This window comes from Papaver somniferum, unplaced genomic scaffold, assembly GCF_003573695.1.
Source record: "Papaver somniferum cultivar HN1 unplaced genomic scaffold, ASM357369v1 unplaced-scaffold_133, whole genome shotgun sequence".
In the NCBI taxonomy this organism is placed as follows: domain Eukaryota; kingdom Viridiplantae; phylum Streptophyta; class Magnoliopsida; order Ranunculales; family Papaveraceae; genus Papaver; species Papaver somniferum.
This window is the reverse complement of record NW_020622492.1, coordinates 10,328,105-10,349,671: the sequence shown is the minus strand read 5'-3', so window position 1 is coordinate 10,349,671 and position 21,567 is coordinate 10,328,105. Positions and strand designations below refer to the sequence as shown.

Below are 21,567 nucleotides of genomic sequence, written 5' to 3'. Positions count from 1 at the left end.
TATGGGTTCTCTTGTAATTAATCTAGTTGAGTATTTTTCGTATCTCCATAAGTTCTCTTATGTTGAGCATAATCAATTGAATTGATCACCTCTTGTGTTTAATTCGATTGTGTATTCCGATTAAATTAATCATGGGCTTACTTGTGATTAATTTGATTGAGTTTTTTGGATATAGAAAATCATTCTCATGGTTTTTGGTGTCCAATAAAATCCTTCTTTTCTTTGAAATTAAGGTCGCTCTTGTTGTTCTTTCGGGAATGACATCAAATGGGGGATAGTTCTTTTGAACTTGTGCTTAATGGTCATATCTTGAGGGGTGTGCGGCTGTGGAATATTAGAGGGTTTATCTTGTATCTTTGAACTCCTTGATGAATGCATTTAGCTTCGGCTTTATGATTGCATCTAAATTAGTTGGTATGTATTCTTCTTTCAGTCTATGAAACGTCTCTTTAGGAAATTTCATTAGGATCCCGTCTTGTACCTTTGCCAATTTTATTGACAAAAAGGGGGAGAATTAATATGTAGTTCATACTACAAATACATATGGTTTTCGGATCATTATGTAAGGAGGAGTGGTTTCCATGTGAGATGGAGTATTGATTAAGGGGGAGTGATACATATCACCATAGTATTATTGTTAAAGTTGTGATACAATTGAACTTTGACACTGTGTAATAATACTATGACACTGTATAACAATGATCGAGACCGATTCTTTCTCGTTGTTATAGCTACGGATCTTCAACAACGGCGATGCTAAACTTATAACCTTTGGGATCATTGGAGTACTTGGAAGTGACGAAGATTTCGAGGAATGTTGAAGATTAGACATGTGGAATATGAGCTACTAAATTTTCTTTATCTTTTTTGTATTCCATATGTATTGATAGTTTTTTCACTAAAATTGACAAAGGGGGAGATTGTTAGAGCATTGTTCGGTCAACCCCACATGCGTTGTTATCTCATGCATGCTTGTCAATGTTAGTGATCAAAACTATAAGTCTTGATTTCTAGTCTATTATAGCTAAGTCCAGGACTAGGATAGAAAGCGTAGTTAAGCTCAAGGACATCATGGCGATTCATCATACAAGCAGAAGAACTACTCAAGAAACCGGTGGAACTTATCGACAAAAAGGTATGTGAAGACTTGAACTTATCTATCACTCAAAAGTCTATCTATTCTATGTCCTACTCTTTGAGACAAGAAGCCGTATGTTATATATATAGACTTGGATTATACACATTTGGTATTTCGAGCCGAGTATACCTCGCCTATCTATATCTCGAAATATGTGTTGGTAAGCTTTTCGCTTCGATCAAGTTTATCTTTACCTAGTGATGAAAGTCATGATATGTTTCAATTGCTTTGACGAGAAATGGTGTAACAACTATATAACGTCCTCTAAGAATGTTTCAATGATTGAAATGAGAGTTTAGGTTACATAACCAATGATGGACATAAGCATTGTTGTGGAAACACATTTATGTATAAGTCCTATTCCTTGAACCAAAGTTTGCGAACTTTGTTGATCAAGATAAACCGGAAGAATGGCTCGTTGCCAAGTACGCAAACTGCCAAACTTCTCATCCAGAGAAATTCTGCTAGAGTTGACAAAGTAGTTGCGTGAGTACCAGTCCGCGAATCGGCGGAAGGTCTTTTTCCGAGATTTTCTGCTGGAGTTTGTAAATTCTGCCCGGTTGCTTAAGTCCGCGAACCTAGTCTGCGAACTTAAGAAGGTTATATATCTGAAGATGATTTCTGAACTTAAACTTAAAAAGACTAAGGAATACAGTTTGCAAACCGTGGCTGTAAAAGTTCATGAACCAATTCAAGTGAATCAAATCATCTTTGCTTCAATCGTGTTTTGTGTAGTACATAAGATTTCCTTGCATTTGAACAACTCTCTAACTAGTTCATTTGAAGTCATTTGAACTAGTTATGGTGAAGAAGATCTTGGTTGATATGAAATGCTCATATGCCTAACCTTTTGGTTAACTATTTTTGAACCAACAAGTGCATACGTTTGGGTACGGTTAACAAACCTAGAAGCGTGCATTTTCAAGTGTGTGTAACAAACTAAGTTTTCGATCTAACGGTTGAGAAATATTAGCTTGAATCTAAATCAGGTTTTCCTCTAACAGATGCTTTGTTACTAAGCTAACATTGATTGCAAACCCTGATTTGAAAGACTATATAAAGGAAACATCTAGTATTGTGCTAAACTAATCCCCACACCTTATGTGTGATACTAGTTTGCATACTAGAGTCGATTCTCCTTTAACCTTTGGTTTTCTTCTTCTAAAACCAGGTTAACGACTTAAAGGCTTCATTGGGATTGTGAAGCCAGACCGTACTACTTTTATCGTAGTTGTGTGATCTGATCTTGCATCTTCTATCGTACGAGTACAATCAGAATGATTGGCTTGAGATTTATATCTCCGATAGGCAAGATATAAAAAGTAATGACAAACATCTTCGTCTCATCGTTTGTGATTCCGCAACATCTTATTTCGGTACCATACAATTAAGATTGTTGTGAGGTGATTGATAACTCTAGGATGTTCTTCGAGAATATAAGACCGGATTATCAATTGGTTCCTGTTCACCTTGATTATTATCAAAAGACGGAACAAAACCTTTAGGGTTTATCTGTGGGAGACAGATCGATCCTTTGATAGACTTTTCTGTGTGAGACAGATTTGTTTATTGTCAAAGCCTGCGATTTTGGATCGTAGCAACTCTTAGTTGTGGGTGAGATCAGCTAAGGGAATCAAGTGCGCAGTATCCTGCTGGGATTAGAGGCGTAGGAGCATAACGGTACCTTGGATCAATGGGAGATTGGTTGGGGTTCAACTACAGTCTAGTCCGAAGTTAGCTTGGAGTAGGCTAGTGTCTGTAGCGGCTTAATACAGTGTGTGTTCAATCTGGACTAGGTCCCGGGGTTTTTCTGCATTTGCAGTTTCCTCGTTAACAAAATATCTGGTGTCTGTGTTATTTCAATTTCCGCATTATTCGTATTTATCTTTATAATTGAAATAATACAGGTTGTGCGTTAGATCATCAATTAGAGTAATCCAACCTTTGGTTGTTGATTTTCATTGATTGATTTTGGTACCATCCAAGTTAATCCTTGTGTTTGATTAAAGACTCGCTGATTTCTATTAGTTTGAGTAAATCAAAACAAGAGAGAGATATAAACTCCTAGATATACTTTAGTCTAGATTGAGTCTGATTGTATAGTTGATTCTCTATCAAAGTATATTGCAGTTAGTCCATACAGATTGCTAAGCGAAATTGGGTGGCGTTATTAGACCCCCGCTTTTTCAGAAAGCATAACCAATAAATATTAAATCAAGGTGTATTCTACACCTATCAAATTCCCCCACACTTAGACTTTGCTAGTCCTCGAGAAAACTAAACTAAAACAAATACATACAACTTCATTTCCTCGAGAATACGGTTAAACTTAGAATGCATAACAAGCCTTTAAACCCCCAGGTGTCCCTAGTGGACGAGTTATACTCTCGTGAGGGTTTAGAGATATATGTACCCACAAATCCTACTTCAACTTCAAAGGTTCCAGCGTCGCAAGCATTCAAAGAGCTATAAGAAAATAAAGATCCTCAATCCAGTGTCAAGAAATCAGAAGTATAAGAGAAAATTCAAATAAAAAGTGCGATTAATCGAAGAAAGTGTGACCGGTCAACCTATACCATAATGAAAGATTTCAGGTTTGAGAGCGATCAATAAATGCCCCGACTTTTGCCTCGCCAAAAGGGTTTTATGAAATTGCACTCAAAAGACGCACTTTTATGGTTCTCACATGTGTGCAGGTAGGAATGAAGAGAAAAATTATGCGACACGTTGAATGATAGGAAGGAAACCTTCCGAATAATTTCTGGAGACCCCAAAAAATCGTGGGAAGTAAAAATATTTTTCTGATGATCTCTAAGAAAGGAAATCAACCACTATTATCGAGGATGAGATTACTTACTCACCTTCACATCCCACTGCAAATTATGATAATACCACTCTCACAACATCCAATAGAAACGTCTTCGGCTCCTCGTCTTCATCGTCTCGGTCTCCGCCTTTGGCTTCAACTATTGACGATAAACTCTCGAACTTCGTAGATCCTTGACAATTTATAATTTTTTTCCTTAAATCCTTGTCGCTTGAAACTTCCTGATAGATTTTCCTTCCCCGCGGCTTATTAAATAAATACAAAATAAAATTTCTCTTGTCTCATTATTATTATTTTTTATTATTTTTTTTTCATTTTTTTTAATTTTAATTTTTTTTTTCAAGACAAGAGAAATAAAATACAAAACAAAGTGAAAATAAAACAAAACATGGTCGTGGGAAAAGTACTTTACCGCTTGATTCTTCACAACTTGTATCGTCTCGAAATCATAAACTTCAATAATTCTCACCTTTTGATTTTCTTTGCTCTTGTAAATAAGTCTTCAACTTGTATGTATAATTCCGCTCCTTATATGTAAGTCTTCAATATGTATATAAAAATCTTCTCACTGTATGTTGCTTTACTTGGATTTGAAATTTGCTCTTTTTCTTGTTCCGTTGCTTGTTAACCTTGAACGTCCTCAACTTTCCTTGTAGATTTTGGTGTCACTCCATTTGTTGATGATGATGGTGTTTCTATAGATCCGTTGTTGTCGAGATAATGGTGCTAACTGAAAATCGAACTACAAGAAGGAGGCTTTCATCCATAGACGTCACCCTCATGATTGACAAAATTAGCACTCAAGATATCAAAAATAGTGCTGAAAATGGTGTGAAGTTAGGTACCTCACATTCTACTCGGAATTAACGTACGATGACACACACTCAAAACAAAGCTTTTTAGTCAACTACAAAAAAATTATGGTCGGTGCCTCACATGATATAAATACGGGTAGTCTCCACTAATGATTGATCAGCAACTATATGACTAAATATCTTTTTGCACCTCCTTTGCATCACTAACATGGTTAAGTTGATCCACAAACAGTAATGACTTCTCGCAAAGATTAATAACACTTACTTTTTAGTATTCTCTAGCACTTATAAGTTCCATTATCTAGGCCAAGAATTCCAAATGTAAACATAGCTAGAAGTATACTAGTGACTCTAAAATCTCTACAAGTTGGAGGTTTTATGCAATTTTTTTTTGTAAATATATGCTTAACCACTTCCCCACACTTAAACCTTACATTGTCCTCAATGTAATTGAATCATCCTAGCAAACTCAAGATGGTAAATCCTAACATGATACGGAACAAGAAAAATAGATAAAAAAATAAAAAGCAAAAGGATAAGAAATACAAAACCAATGGGTTGCCTCCCATGAAGCGCTTGTTTTAAAGTCGACGGCTCGACTTAGCTCTTGCTTCGTACTACTCCTCCAGAGGGAGTAAATATTCAAATGGAAGTTCATCCACATTCACATAAGCGATGTTCTCATAGTATGGCTTCAATCTATGGCCGTTGACCTTGGAAACTGAGTTGCCTCTAAGACTAGTAATTTCAACTGCACCATAAGGGAAAACGTTACTAACAACATATGGTCCAATCTATCGGGACCTTAATTTTCCAGAAAATAATTTTAGGCGAGAATGATATAAAAGGACTTTTTGTCCCACTTCGAAGCTTTTACGAGAAATCATCTTGTCATGGAAAAGCTTGGTCTTTTCCTTGTAAATACGGGCCCTCTCTTATGCATTATTACGTATCTCCTATAGCTCATTTAGTTGTAACTTCCTTTGCTTCCCCGCTTCATCATACTCCATGTTGCATTTCTTTATCGCCCAATAAAGCCTTATGTTCAAGTTCTACCGGAAGATGACAAGCCTTGCCATAAACCAACCGATATGGAGACATACCAATCGGTGTCTTGTACGCCGTTTTATACGCCTAAAGTGCATCATTGAGCTTAAAGATCCAATCTTTCCTTGTTGTATTCACCATTTTCTCAAGAATGGACTTGATCTCACGATTTGAAATTTCCACTTGTCCACTAGTTTGTGGATGGTAAGGCGTACCAATCTTGTGTGTTATATTGTACTTCTTGAGGAGAGCGTGGAAAGACTTCTTGAAATGTGAACCTCCATCACTTATCCACTCTTGGTGTACCGTGCCTAGTGAATATGTTTTCTCTTACAAAATCACAAACAACTTGAGAATCATTAGTTTTGGTGGCTCTAGCTTCCACCAATTTCGATACATAATCCACAACAAGAAGTATATAAAAATTTCCATTTAAATTGACGAAAGGGCCCATAAAAACGATTCCCCACACATCAAAAATCTCAAAGGCGAGAGTTGATGTGAGTGCCATTTGATTTCGAGCACCTATATTACCTGTTCTTTGACATCTATCACAAGATTTACACAAAGCATATGAATCTTCAAACAAGGTGGGCCAATAAAATCCACTCTCGAGAACTTTGAGAGCGGTACATTTAGCACCAAAATAGCCACCACAAGCAAGAGTGTGACAAAAGGATAGAATAATTGGAATTCGGAGTTAGGTACGCAACTCCGTATTATTTGATCAACGCCATATTTTCCTAAATATGGTTCATCCCACACATATTGCTTGGATATATTCTTAAGTTTCATCTTTTGGAAGTTGCACATTGTATTAGGTACCTTCCTTGTCACCAAGTAATTCACTATATTCACATACCAAAGTGTTGATTCTTCCAAGGAGAAAAGTTGTTCGTCCGGAAAGCGGTCTTGTAATGGAAGTTTTTCTTGAGACATAACAAGTCTACTAAGATGATCCGCAACGGTATTCTCCACACCTTTCTTGTCTCGAATTTCTATGTCGAACTCTTGTAGTAATAGGATCCACCGGATTAATCTTGGCTTAGCTTCTTTCTTCTTTTTTAAGTGTCTAAGTGCAGCATGATCGGAATACACAATAACCTTTGTGCCCACCAATTATGATCGAAATTTTTCCAGTGCAAAAACTATATCCAATAACTCCTTCTCCGTGGTGGAATAGTTGATTTGGGCATCATTGAGGGTCTTAAATGCATAATATATAACATGGGACAACTTTTCCACTCTTTGACCCAAAACGGCTCCAACCGCATAATCACTAGCATCACACATTAATTCAAATGGAAGATTCTAATCCGATGACTTAATAATTGGTGCACTTGTCAACATTTCCTTCAATTTGTCAAAGGCATCCTTTCATTCCTTGTTGAAGTCAAAAGGCACCTCCTTTTGTAATAACTTGCACATCGACATGGAGATTTTAGAGAAATCCTTCATAAACCGCCTATAGAAACCTGCATGACCAAGAAATGAACGGATCTCCCTCACTGAAGTGGCATATTGTAGGTTTTTTATTAAATCTATCTTTAACTTTTCCACTTAGATCCCTTGAGAGGACACAATATGACCAAGTACTATTCCATGGTTTACCATAAAGTGACATTTCTCCCAATTAAGGACAAGGCTTGTGTCTATGCATCGTTTAAGAACTAGCTCAAGGTTGTCTAAACAACTATCAAAAGAATTGCCATAAACACTGAAAATCGTCCATAAATACCTCAATGATGCGCTCCACATAATCCGAGAATATACTTACCATGCATCTTTGGAAAGTAGCCGACGCATTGCAAAGCTCAAACGGCATCCGTCTATATGCAAACGTTCCAAATAGACAAGTGAAAGTGGTCTTCTCTTGGTCCTCCGGTGCAATACAAATTTGATTGTATCCCGAATAACCGTCCAAGAAACAATAATGAGAATACCCCGCTAACTGCTCAAACATTTGATCAATGAAAGGTAAAGGAAAGTGATCCTTTCGGGTTGCGGAATTAATTTCTATAATCAATGCACACTCTCCAACCGGTTTGAACTCTTGTAGGAACAAGTTCATCGTCTTGATTTCTAACAACCGTAACACCAGACTTCTTTGGTACCACTTGTACCAGAATAACCCACTTGCTATCGGAAATTGGGTAGATTACCTACCCCCACACTTAGGAATTTGAGTATCTCTTTCTTAACAACCTCCATCATAAGAGGATTAAGCCTTCATTGAGCATCACGTACCGGCTTCACATTATATTCCCTTAGAATTCTATGCATGCACATGGATGGACCAATCCCTTTGATATCCGAAATTGTCCAACCAATGGCCGTTTTGTGCTCTTTCAAGCCTCTAAGCAAACGGTCTTCTTGTACCGGTGTAAGGTTCTTTGCAATAATCACCGGAAGCTCATCTCCATCTCCCAAGAAAGCATACTTCAAATGGTCTGGGAGCGGCTTCAATTCTAGCTTAGGCGCCTTCACAATAGATGGTACAAGTAATTCATCATTCATGGGTAAATAAATATATGAAACATTACCCATTTTAGCTTCTTGTAATACCGTCAAGGCACCACACATCTCCACTAATTCCTTGTAAATACTCAAACTTCGCAATAAGTCAGGAAAAGCAAATTTATTTTACACGGTTAAAATCCATGAAATTACGAGACATAATTGTTAAAGCATACCAGCAGCTCTTGTGAAGAGAGTCGTCGCCTTTAATTCCTTATATTGATTAAAATCCATTAAAGAGAGTCGTCGCCTTTAATTCCTTATATTGGTTAAAATCCATGAAATCCATGAAATTTATTTTACACGGTGAAAAGCACATCTCCACTAATTCCTTATATTGATTAAAGATGTTAATCAATATAAGAAGCAAATCCAGATATAAGAAGTTAGAGCAGAAAAATGAAAAGCAACACATAACTGTTAAAGCATACCAGCAGCTCTTGTGAAGAGAGTCGTCGCCTTTAACTGCGACCACGACTTCATCATCTCCCACTCGTATGCATGTGAACAATGAGATGCAACAAAACCTTTTATTAAAAAAGCAAATTATACAACACTCCACGAAAAGAACAACATCAAGCACCACCACCACCCCTGCTGCTTCAATGTTAGTGATGAGGTATGAAATCTAACACAAAGAGCACATCCTCAAACAGAAAGTAGATGTATCACACAAGTAGTCACCAACAAAATCAAATCGTAATATGAACAAAGAAGGTCAGACAAACTATAACTTAGAATGCATTTTAAAAGACCTAGTTCATGAATCGTGATTATTAATTAACTAATAATATCTGTAACGAACTTTACATGTTAATCTGTATAGTTATTGGGGCTTCCATTACCAGCAGGGCTGGCAGTCCCGGTATTCCTGAACACATCTCATCAAAGAAGATTAGTAGACATAAAACATCTAGATAAAATTTCAAAGAGTGATGCGTACTTGTACATCCCAAGACATAGAAAACTCAACTTATATTCGGGGCAATTAAGTAGTATTCATAGTCCCCTCGCTGAACTTTCTTACCAACTTGATTTACTTGTACGTCCATCTCTTCCTTCACAACAAAAACAGTTAATACTTCAGATTGCAACTCAAACTATTAATATAATGGGTTAAAATTGTTATGCTTGCTATCCAGCCAAAACATAAACGTGGGAATATCACCTATCAAAAACTCCCCAAATTCATAAGCTAAAGCATCTTCATGCTTGCTATCCAACTACATCCAAGACGTAATCATCATTAGGCCACCAAGAATATGCAGTTAGCTCAATCTAGTAAAATAACTAACCTACAAATGACAACCACCCAGCTGAAGATAAACTCTTGTAGCTTTACCCCCTGCCACAAACACCACTTCTGGGTAAGCAAACAACATTCATCATAAAATGAACACATCAAGTTAAAAAATGTATCAATTTGTAGCCTATTCATTATTAAATTAAAAATCATAATGGTACGACTTACCATAAGCTACATATGAAACTAACCTATGATAATCTCGAATTATGAACATAAATTTCCTATTTTATTTCAGCAATCAAAACAAATGCTGAAACGAAGCATGGTTGTTCAACAACAACTTTCTCCTTGCTCTCATGATTGGACAAAGATTGACCTTGCTTAAGCAAGAAATTTTTCCTGCAAAGAATCCAACTTAAGAATCAAACCCCACTTTCTTCATGTAATCAAAAACTATATTATACTTTACAAATTACATACCTGTCCAGCTGAAAGAAAACCAGCAACATCAATAATTGTTCTGAAATCTTTAGGCAGCAATTTTGTCTTATTAACATCACTTGATGCCGCCTCAGCAAAACCGCTCAAGAAAATCATTAAATTTTTTCTTTACAGTCATTCTAAAATCAACACAACTATAGAACATGAGTTCAAAAGTGAGAAAATAATCTCTACGAACATATCCAATAGAATCTATACTCACCTACGCGTTTCATTAGTGAGAATTACATGATGACTTCAGCTCTGAACTTAGTCCAGAATCCCACATCACTACACCTGCATTTGTTGAAACATCCAAAACAGTTTCATGTAGGGGATACCTACCAAGTACCAAACCAAATGAAAAAATAAATAGAAGGTAATCATACCTTAGATTCAATATGCAAGAAATAGATCGATGCTCACAGGTGATTGCCGAACATCAATAACTGTTCTAAAATCTTTAGGAAGCATTATTGGCTTATTAAAATCTTTAAATTTTTTCCTTACAATCATCCTAAAATCAACACAACTCTAGAACATGAGTTCAAAAGTGATAAAACGAAAGATTGAGAACCTAAAGCAAACAATAATCTAGGGTTTGAGCAAACAGAACCAAAGAGGAAAAATCTTTTCCAACTAGAAATCAATCATGGAATTGCAATATATTAAGTAACATCAAACAACCCTAATACACAACTTAAAGACACAATATTGGGATCCAAAATATAGGGTCTGGGCAAGCAAAAACTAAAAATCATTGCTATTTATGTAAAGCAAACATCTAATATTATGTAAAATCAAGAGATACATAAATACATGTCATCTTCAGAAAAGTCTATAGAATATGGCCGATAGATCTGTACTCACCTATGAGTTTCACTAGTGCAGAATTACATGTCGAATCCAGCTCTGAACTTAGTCCAAGATCCCACATCACTACATCTTCATTCGCTGAAACCTCCAAAACAGTTTCATGTTAGTGGATACCTGGAAAGTACCAAACAAATTAAAAAGATAAAGAAAATAAGAAGTAATCAGACCTTAGGTTCACTGATGCAAGAAATAGATCTTTTGTCACAGGTGATTCTAGTTGCCTAGAAGAGCAATACAATAAGTCAGCAGGCTGATCAAAGTCCAGCAACACAAATTGAAAAGAAAGGAGAAAAACTAAAAACCCATAACAAAATTGAATGTCTACTAACAACATAAGCAATTAAATTCAATCAAAAGTACCCAAATCTGCGAATTTAAACTCCAAATAAGAAAAAATGTTAAACTGAATAAGCCCTAATTTGAGAAATTGAAGTCGGAGGAAGTAATAACGTTTTCTTACCTTATTACTTGTGACTTACTATGTCGGAAAAAAATTTCATCCGTGATGGATCTGTTTGAAGAAGAAGAGGAAGCAAAACCTAATACTGATTCACAAGCGACTTATTACTTGTGACTTACTATGATCGGAAAAAAAAATCCCCCGAATCATAGAGAATGAGGAAGATAAGAAGAGAACCAGAGAGGAAGAGAAAAAGAGAATGAGAGGTAGAGAAGATACGAAGTGGTCTCGATAATGATAAATCCTTAGTCAGTTTTGAAGATGACTCCAAGAATCTGAATGGGCTGAAACCGAGTCAGATTGAAAGTGTGGGCAGCACACACACGAGTTGCACGCGTATAACTCCATTCTGTTGCGAATTTTTTGTAACTGAAATTCACAACTGAAAATTCGCAACAGGGGCTAAGCTGTTGCAACTTCGAGTTGCTAATCTCTGAATTTGGTGTAGTGATCTTCGTCTTTGCGATCTTCATAAATGGCCTCCCAAGAAGTAGATAAGTAGACGACCGATTCTCATTGTTATCCATATCCACCATAAAGAAATAAACCGGAAAAATTATCTCATTCACTTGCACTATCACGTCTTCTACAAGCCCCTTAGGATATATGTTAGACTTGTTTGCTAACTGGATAATAAATCTTGTCTCTTTCAGAGGTCCAAGATCCAAGGAGTCATATATATCGGCTGATATTACACAAATGGCAGCTCCCAAGTCAAGTAAATCATGTTCAAACCTTTTCGTACCAATAGTAATTGGCACCGTGAAACCACCGGGATCCGTGCACTTTGTAGGCATCTTCTTCAATAGCATAGCCGACGCACTCTCGCAAACTTTAGTAATTTCATTATCAAGCAACTTGTCCTTCTTTGTGCACAATTCCTTCATGAACTTGGCATATCTCGGTGTTGTCTTGATGGCCTCTATGAATGGGATGGTGATTTCTATGTTCTTGAAGATATCCATGAGTGCATTGTCTTGAGATTCTTTCTTGGACTTAGCAAAGTGACTAGTAAAAGGAGGTGGAGTAGTGAAAGTAGGAACCGGTTCCTTGGATTGGTCGGTTGGTATTGAATTCTCCTTTGGTTCGGATTCCTCCTTGTCTTTGACTAACTCTTCACTAGGTTCTTCATGATGACTTGGACTCTCCACTTGTCTCCCACTTCTTAAAGTAACCGCATTAACATTCTCTCTTGGATTCACAAATGGTTGTAAAGGAAGCTTTGTGGATGCTTGAGATTTAAATAGGTGCACATTGGTCGCCAATTGTGCCATTTGAGTTTGTAAATCCTTGATGTCTGATTCATTCTTTTGTTGACTTTGTTGTAACATAGATGTGAGACCTTGCATGCCTTGCATTATCGCATTGAGCTTTTCATCACTCAAAGAATCATGCTCCTTGTCTTGTTGTGGTTGGAATTGTTGTTGAGTTTGGAAGCGTGGTTGTTGGAAACCACCTTGTTGCACATATGGATTAGGAGCCGTCGCTTGCTCGTTGGCATAACTAAAGTTAGGGTGATCTTTCCAACCGGGATTGTAATCATTGGAGTATGGATCATACCTTGGCCTTTGATTTGGAAACAAAGCATTTACTTGTTCGGTCTCATCATCCATAATAATTACTGTGGCCATTCGTTGCACCACCCTCTCTATTCTCCCCATCCTTTGATCAAGGTGTAATGATGAATCACTAACTTCATGCGCCAACCTAACCATTGGTTCACCTCTTGTATAGAAAATTGTTGCAAGTTCTCCGCCATACTCTCAATCAACTCAGTAGCTTGAGCCATCGTCTTGTTCACTGGTGCACCACTACCCACGGCGTCAAGAAGATATCTATCACTTGTTTGGAGACCTTCATAGAAGTATTGGATTATCATAGCGTCACTGAATTGATGGCTTGGACAGCTTGCCACCAACCTCTTGTATCGCTCCCAACATTCATACAATGACTCTTCCACATTTTTCTTCATCTCACAAATCTCCTAGCGAATTTGAGTAGCTTTTGATGCGGGAAAATATCTATCGAGGGAAAGTTTCTTCAACCCATTCCATGTTGTGACACTTCCGGAAGGAAAATAATACAACCATTCCTTAGCATTACCCGCCAAATAGAATGGGAAAGCTTTCAACATCGCTCCATCCGCATTAGTCCCCGGTGGAAGCATGTGTAACGATCCCCAAGCTTGTCAACGCTATTAGACTAGTCAAGAGACGATTAAGCCGCTAATGACTCGATTAGATAATATAGATTTAAATTAATAAAAATTAATATGACAACGATATGGATACAAAACTAGTATCACTAGATAGGTCTCGAAAAGTTATGCGAAGTAGACTAATATTTGAAGCATTTATTCCCTTATATCCCAATCCTCGTGTATCACGATGATTTTTACTTGCTCCTAGCATTGAGGTTAAATTGTTTGAGCTATCATTGAGCTTTCTCAATTTCAAATTTTCTTCTTTTAATATCATGATTTTATCAAGAGCACCAGCTAAATCATCCTCAAGAAGTTTTTATCGCGAGATATAATCACTTTCTTTTTCTTCAAAACTTATTTGTTGAAGATTAATCCTTGTTTTAGATTTGGAAAGTTTCTCTTCCAACATTTTGAAGTTCTCACGAGTAGCATCACGATCTTTCTATATTAAATCTGCACGAGAAAGACTAGCACCTATTTTATCATTAAGACTCCGTAATTTTTGAGAACTATTTTCCCTTAATTTTTCGATATCTCGATGAAGCATTTCGCAATCAGCAGTATTTGAATGTAAATCACCCTGAAGTTTCTTTTCCCTTTCAAGATACACATACATAGGTGAATGTTGCAAGAAAGCAATTGTTCACGAGATTGACTCAACATGGAGGTTAACATATCCATAGAACTTGCATTATTCCTATAAGGATTTCTGTTTGAGTCATTGGACATGCCAACAGGACTTAGTTTTAAATCATCATGAAATGACTCATCCAGGAGTATATCAGAAGAACATTTCGAATTTGAATTAGATGAGATAGAATTATTATCGTTGTTTTGTAACCTCTGATTCAGAGAGTGGTTTAATAACCTTTTGTGTTATGTTACTCGAGTCTTTCATTAATTTTCGCTTTCGCTTAATCTTACTTTGACTCATGTATTATAGGTTGGATCATACCAAACACAGATTGTTAGATCCTTTCGTGTTTGCCTGCTCTGATACCAATTGAAATGACGAGGGTACCAAGTACATCATAATCTTTTCAATATCAACCTATAAGTCTGATACCTTGCATGATTTAATATAGATAGGGACTGTCAAGAAGATAGCAAACCACAAGCTATATACTTGGTATATAGTATAATTCTGAATCCAAAAATTAAACTATAAGTATCAACCCAAGTGTTGGATTAATGTACAAGTGCAATTACTTTTATAATAACTTAAACAATTATAATGCGGAAAGTAAAGTAAAATCACACAACGATATTTTGTTAACGAGGAAACCGCAAATGTAAAAAACCCCGAGACCTAGTCCAGTTTTGGAATACTCTCAGAATTAAGCCTTTATACAAAGACCAATACCAAGTTCGTATAGTTGAAACCAAGTAAACTACCCCTAGTTACCTAGTTTTCTCAGAATCCCTGCGCCTACAACCAATATGGAAAAACGCACGTGAATTCTAAGATAGGGTTCACTATCTTAAATTACTTCACCTGTCGTGAAGACTTCAAGCACCCAACCCTTTCGGTCGTCTTCCAAACAGTAAATGAGTAATATGTTTGGTATCCACTCTTCTTATCTCAAGAAATTAGTCAGAGATACTATAGTTGAGTTCACAAAGGCTTTTCCGTTTAAATAAATAAACTCATTTGTTATGTAAGATCTTCTAAGATCTGATTAACTTGGTATACAAACTATCAAATTCAGATACTAAAGAATACCACCAAATGATAGTTTGTCGATCTAATATGACTATTGAATCAATCGTCTATCAAAGATAAATGAGATCTATTCGGATCCCAGCCTATCAAGCTTGTGCACGAAGCAAATCACAAAGATACGAAACCAATAAGAAAATCTTCTTGTCTTCAAATCTTTAATGGTCTTTTGTACTTGCACAATAAAAAACTTGATTCCAACTTATGATTGATCACGCACAAAATAGAGTCTGTTAACAATGGATGATCACACGTCAATATGCCATATCTAAAGACAGATTTGAACTCTCAATGTAGGTCGGGATCTGTTCTACCTTGACACTCAATATAGGTAGGTATCGGTTCTATCTTGATTCCCAATATAAGTTAGGATCGGTTCTACCTTGATTCTCAATAAGGTAGGGACCGGTTTTACCTTGACTCTCAATATAAGTTAAGATCGGTTTTACCTGCCTATATCGGTTAGGATCGGTCCAACCTTGGATCTTCAATGAAAACCGGACCTTCAATCCTATTGATGTCTTTCAACTATGAAACAAGTTCGTAGTCTACTTCCTTAAACTCATGTAATTAAACATAGTTTTCTAGTCATGATATCAATCATAAGTTCACTACACAATTTAGTAACAAGTTACAAATATTATGTTGATGTCGCAATTACAAAGTTCAAAAGATAAGCATTATACTCCGTAATACAATATATCAATATAAAAAATTCACAACCATTGATATATTCTTCCTTGACACTTTGATCATAATAAGATAATCAAGTCTCTGATACTAGAGTTTCATGTACATAAATTTGCATGTTATATTTTCAATCTAAAATGATTTGAAAACAACGATATAGAAATGGAAACAAGTCAATTCATGTATAACTAACCTCAAGTGGAAGGATGATGTCTTCGTTGATGACGATACGTTTCAGGTCTTCAAAGTAATACTTGTACGTCTCAACATTTTTAGACTTCCTAGTCTAACCTAACGAAGTTGACTCAAGTAATCTAATCAAGCAACTTATGAGTTTCGGTAACAATCATCCTTGACATACCAACGGTTGGCGGGTTCAACCGAGCAGTGATCTAACATGTTTGTTTTATCAAGTTGCAAATTGGTTGAACTCATATCCATATCTTTAGCTAGATTAAGGTTTATTATATGCAAAAGTGATACATTTCTGATTGCAAGTAGCATTGTGGTTATTGCTTGTACTGATATATTCTAGTAATCACAAGTGAATCATGACCTTTGTTGAATTGTTTGAGCAATGTATTTCAATTGTATTGATTAGTATAATTACATGAATCTTAATGCTCCAAAGGAATTGAAATTGATTAGTGCGCTTTCCACGTAAGATTACTCTTTTGGTAGAATTCGCACATGCGTCGTTTTAGATGTAAGTACGATGACTTAGGAAATTTGTGGGATATTCTTGCGATAAAGGTATCCTAGGGAATTTGATAAAACGAGATTAAATATCAATTCAAGTTATTAAGATAAGAGCATGATTATGAATGAAAACGAAATCCTTGACCAATATTTTCACATATTTGATTTGCTTGTTTTATTTTCCTTGTTAGGTTTTAGTTTACTTTTCCATAATATCAGAAATTTTCCCCGGTTTAATATAGGAAATCGCAACATATAAAAACCCTAGAGCTCTTTGTAGAAACGATCGTTTCTTGCCCTCGCTTCATAATATATTTTCAGTAGTGAGAAAGTATAATTAATTTTGACGCGGTGCAACACGCATCAAATTTTGGTGCTGCTTCGAGGAGGCAGCGGGTTGTTATTTGTTTTTGTTTTTGGTTTCTTTTTTTTTTTTAGTTTTGTTTTTTATTTTTTGTTTTAGACTTTCTTATTTTATAGTCTTTGACATAATTTTGATTTTTTTTCCAGGTACCTATTTCTTATGGAAGGAGCATATTGAAACAATGAATAGGTTTTCAACAACCTCATAACATGATAACTACCAACCATACTGTATGATCAAAACCAATTGATTAGCTATGATCAATATTTTATGGAACCTTATGGTTATTCATACCAACTGATTGGTGTCTTAAACATCTTGATATTTATCTATTGTTTATGCTTTCTTTGCTAGTTTTCTTGTAAATTATGTATCTTATGTTTGTTTTTGAGATTATTAGGCGTAATGGAGTCATTTGGAGCGAAAGGAGGAGAAATCATCCATTTTGAGCGAAAATGGGCAGAATCGTCATTGCACAAGAAAGTGTTATTGGGGGTTCATTGGAAGTTAATAGGCACTTAGATGGTGGCCCATATCCTACTATCGGGTGCCTTAAGCAGTTTTGGTCGTTACCTAGACCTAAAATTTAGAGAAATTAGGACCCTGTTTGGTGGTGTTTTTGAAAACCGTTTCGTAAACTCATTTTTATTGTTTTCAAAACATACCATTTTTTCTTATTTTCATTTTCTTTCAAGGTAAAACAAGTGTTTGGTGTAAAAAAATTTAAAAAAATATTATTTATTTTATTTTTTTTGTAAATATGAGTGCATACATTGTTCAATAATATGCATAATAATGATGTTGGATATGCGTCATACAAAATAACATGAAAAGTCACTGTCGATTCAAGAAGATCCTTATTGGAAAATTCTGACTCACACATCTACATGTTAATTCTTAAATTGGATTAAGGTGTTTATTGTGGAATTTTATCAAATATTTTCGCTGCATGTTTACAAATACAATCTGTAGTCACCCCTCTCACCATGGTTATTTTTTTTTTTCATTTGATTAGATTGGCTTGTAATGTTACTTGGAGATCTAACTTATATCATGCTTTCAAGATCAACAAATAATAAAATTTGTATGCTTGTAACAGTAGCAGCAATTCTATGTTTTAGAGAGGAAATGACGGGAAGAGATTGGTTCATGCAAGGAGTGAAGATGGAAGAATCAAAATAAAGAGTGGAAGAATTGTAAAATAAAATAAATAAAAAGGAAACAGGAAAACAATATCTTTTCAATTTTAATTTTTAAGGTTAAAATCCAACTGTTTTTAAAAATCATTTTTAAAAAGCAGTTTTCAACAAAATTCTACCAAACCTGTTTTTTTACCGTTTTCTGTTTTCAGCGTTTTCTAAAACAGAAAACTGTTTTCAAAAATTCGAACCAAACAGGCTCCAGTTCTCTCCCAATCATTTCCTCGGCCGCACTTTCATGGTGCTCAGAGACCAGAGAGAAACATAATGAAGAATTATTTCTAGTAAAATTAGAGATAGAGGAATGAGCGGGATGGGGGTCTATTAAGAGTTGAAAGAAGAAACTGCTGATTGTTAAAGGAAATTAAGGTTTGAGTTGTGATGATTCTGCAATTGAGGTAGAGATGCTAATGAAGATGAATCAAATCGAGAAGAGGTTGAATACAAGAACTCGAGGCGGTAAATGATGTTCTCCGGGGTTGAATTTTGTCATGGATGAAGAACAAATTGTATGGCGCATTGAGGTCGAATTCAGAAAGGGGATCTAGTTATGGTGTTTGAAGAACATAGAAGAAGCAACTGAACAAGGAAATGAAATTGGTGTAGTGAAATTGAAATGAAGGGGATTATGGACTGAGATTAGGAAGAGAATGATTTCTATTTCGGTTTCGATTGCGTTCAAAGAGATGGGTTCTGAACAGAGAAGGAGATATGAGATTTCAAGATGCTGAGACAGAGAGAAAATATGGGTTTGGGGTAGTTTTGAGTCTGGAATCAAGACGTGAAGATAATCGTGATGTAGGTTAGCATCAAAGATGAATTTACAGAAGAGGGAAGTTAGCCTTTGTTAGGAAATTGATTATATGATCTGATGAAATTCTGGGTTGTGAATGAATGTCTTGCAGATAGATGTATGCTAGTTTCGTTACAAAAGAGAAAGAAAGTAATTCATTGATTGTATAGGAAAATTACAGATAGAGTTAGTAAATACTCTGTAACTGTCAGGTGATACATAGATTACAGACACGTGTAATAATCCTACATGATGAAAACAACTGTAACTGACAGAGACAGTTATGGTGTCAACAAAGTTTAAATGTAAAAACAGAAAATGACACTCTGTGTTACTCCCCCCACCCACCCACCCACCCCAAACTGAAGAGGAGTTAAGATTTTCAGTTTATTCTTGAGAAATTTAAAAGGAGAAGAAGCCATTCCTTTAGTGAAAATATCTGCAGATTGCTCCAAAGTAGATAAGTATATATCATGTAATGATTAATATTGAAATAATTCTCTCACAAAATGAAAACCCAATGCTAGATGTTTCATTCTACTTTGAAACACCGGATTGGATGCAAGGGAAATAGATCTCTTGTTATCACATGCTATAGTAGGTGAAGATGGAATAAACACATGCAAATCTTTGAGAATATGACATAACCAGACAACCTCAGATGCAGTAGAAGCTAGTGATCTGTATTCTGCTTCTGTGTTGGATCTAGAAACAATTTCTTGTTTCTTTGCAGACTGGCTGATGGGATTAGCACCAAAACACACACAAAAGCAACGGGTTGATCTTCTTTCATCTAAACTCTCATCCCAATCAACATCAGAGTAACCCTGTAATGCCGTAAAACCCTTGGTAAACAACAAACCATGATCCAGTGTACCTTTCACATATCCTAATACCCTATTAGCAGCTGTTAAATGAGATGATGTGGGAGTTTGCATACACTGACAAATTTGGTTAACTGCAAAGCAGAATTCAGGTCTTGTCCATGTTAAATACCGCGTAGAACCCACAATACACGTGTATTCTATAGGGTTATTCAAAATATCACCATCATTGGCACTGAGGTTGAAGGAAGCAGGACAAGGAGTTGAACAGGGATTCATACTAACAATATTAGTCTTGTGTAATAATTCAAGGGCATACTTTTTTTGAGAAAAAAAGATCATTCTTGTTCCTCTTGACTTCTAATCCGAGGAAGTAATGAAGATGTTCTAAATCCTTAACAGGAAATTGAGTGCATAAAAGTTTTATAACAGAATCACAATGACAATGATTGTTGCATGTGGTAATAATATCATCAACATAAACCAAGATGATATTTAATTGTGAACCTAACTTCTGAACAAACAAAGTGGAATCAGCAAGAGAAGGAACAAAATCAATAGCTATAAGAGCATCCATTAATTTTTCTTACCATGCTCTAGGTGCATGTTTCAGGCCATATAAGAATTTATTTAGCTTACACACATAAGTTGGATGTTCCTTATCTTGAAAACCAGGGGGTTGTGACATGAAGACATCTTCCTTTAAATCTCCATGTATGAAGGCATTACTTTTGTCTAATTGTTTAAGTTGCCAATCAAAATTCACTGCAAGAGATAATACTAGCCTGATAGTAGCAGGTTTAACAACTGGGCTAAATATGTCAGTATAATCAAAACCCTCTAATTGATGAAAAACCCTTAGCAACTAACCTTGCTTTGTGTTTTTCTATAGAACCATCAACATTATATTTAATTTTGAATACCCACTTACATCCAATTAAGTTCTGAGAAAGATGAGGTGGAACATAAGTCTAAGTGTCTGCATCCTTGAGAGCTTTATATTCATTTTTCATGGCAGTTAGCCAAACTGGTACTTTTGCAACTTGAGAATAACAGGTTGGAGTAGTAACTGCAAGTTGAGAAATATGAGTAGTTGAAAGAACATACTTAGTAGCAAAAAATACCTTAGGTTTGAAAACCCCATTTTTGTCTCTTGTTTGCATAGAGTTAGTAGTAGTCAGATCGTGCAGTTGAAGTATCTAAAGCAAAAGTAATATGTGTGAGCACCAGTTGAGTGTGTGACTGAGAAGTATCTGAATGAGGAACTGAAATAGAAGTAATTGGAATATCTTACTGGTCTAAAAAAGTAGGATGAATTGGAAAGTCAAAAAAATTCAATGTCAGCTGATGAAGTATTCTGCATTGTAGAGAAAAGAAAACCTCTTCATGAAAACAACATGCCTAGAAATAAAAACTCTTTTAGTTGATGGATCTAAAAATCTTTATCTCTTGTTGTGTGGGCTATAACTAAGAAAGATGCACTTCATACTTCTGGGTTGAAGTGTGTTAGAAGTATATGTCTTGAGCCAGGGAAAGCACAACCATCCAAAAGTCTTCAAAAAAAAAAAGATAGTCAGGATCCTTGTTAAACAGACATTTGAATGGGGAAACAAAAGATAATGACCTTGTAGGGAGTCTGTTAGACACATAATTTGCATTAGAAAGAGCA

The 21,567-nt window shown here is 35.8% G+C and overlaps 1 long non-coding RNA gene across 16 annotated transcripts; it reads right to left on the bottom strand.

Moving 5' to 3' along the window:
• Positions 1-6,242: 6,242 nt before the first annotated feature.
• On the bottom strand, positions 6,243-11,615 carry LOC113333551. 16 transcript variants are annotated; one of them, XR_003352155.1, is made up of 9 exons: positions 11,407-11,615; positions 11,114-11,167; positions 10,941-11,024; positions 10,460-10,587; positions 10,071-10,367; positions 9,816-9,989; positions 9,640-9,689; positions 9,513-9,567; positions 6,243-9,402 (listed from the first exon to the last, which is right to left on the bottom strand). It is a non-coding gene; the product is annotated as an uncharacterized LOC113333551 (long non-coding RNA). The 16 variants fall into 16 exon arrangements; XR_003352158.1 differs by having other exon boundaries at positions 6,243-7,302; positions 7,566-9,402; positions 9,513-9,689; positions 9,839-9,989; XR_003352161.1 differs by having other exon boundaries at positions 6,243-7,302; positions 7,605-9,402; positions 9,513-9,689; positions 9,839-9,989.
• Between the last annotated feature and the right edge of the window lie 9,952 nt (positions 11,616-21,567).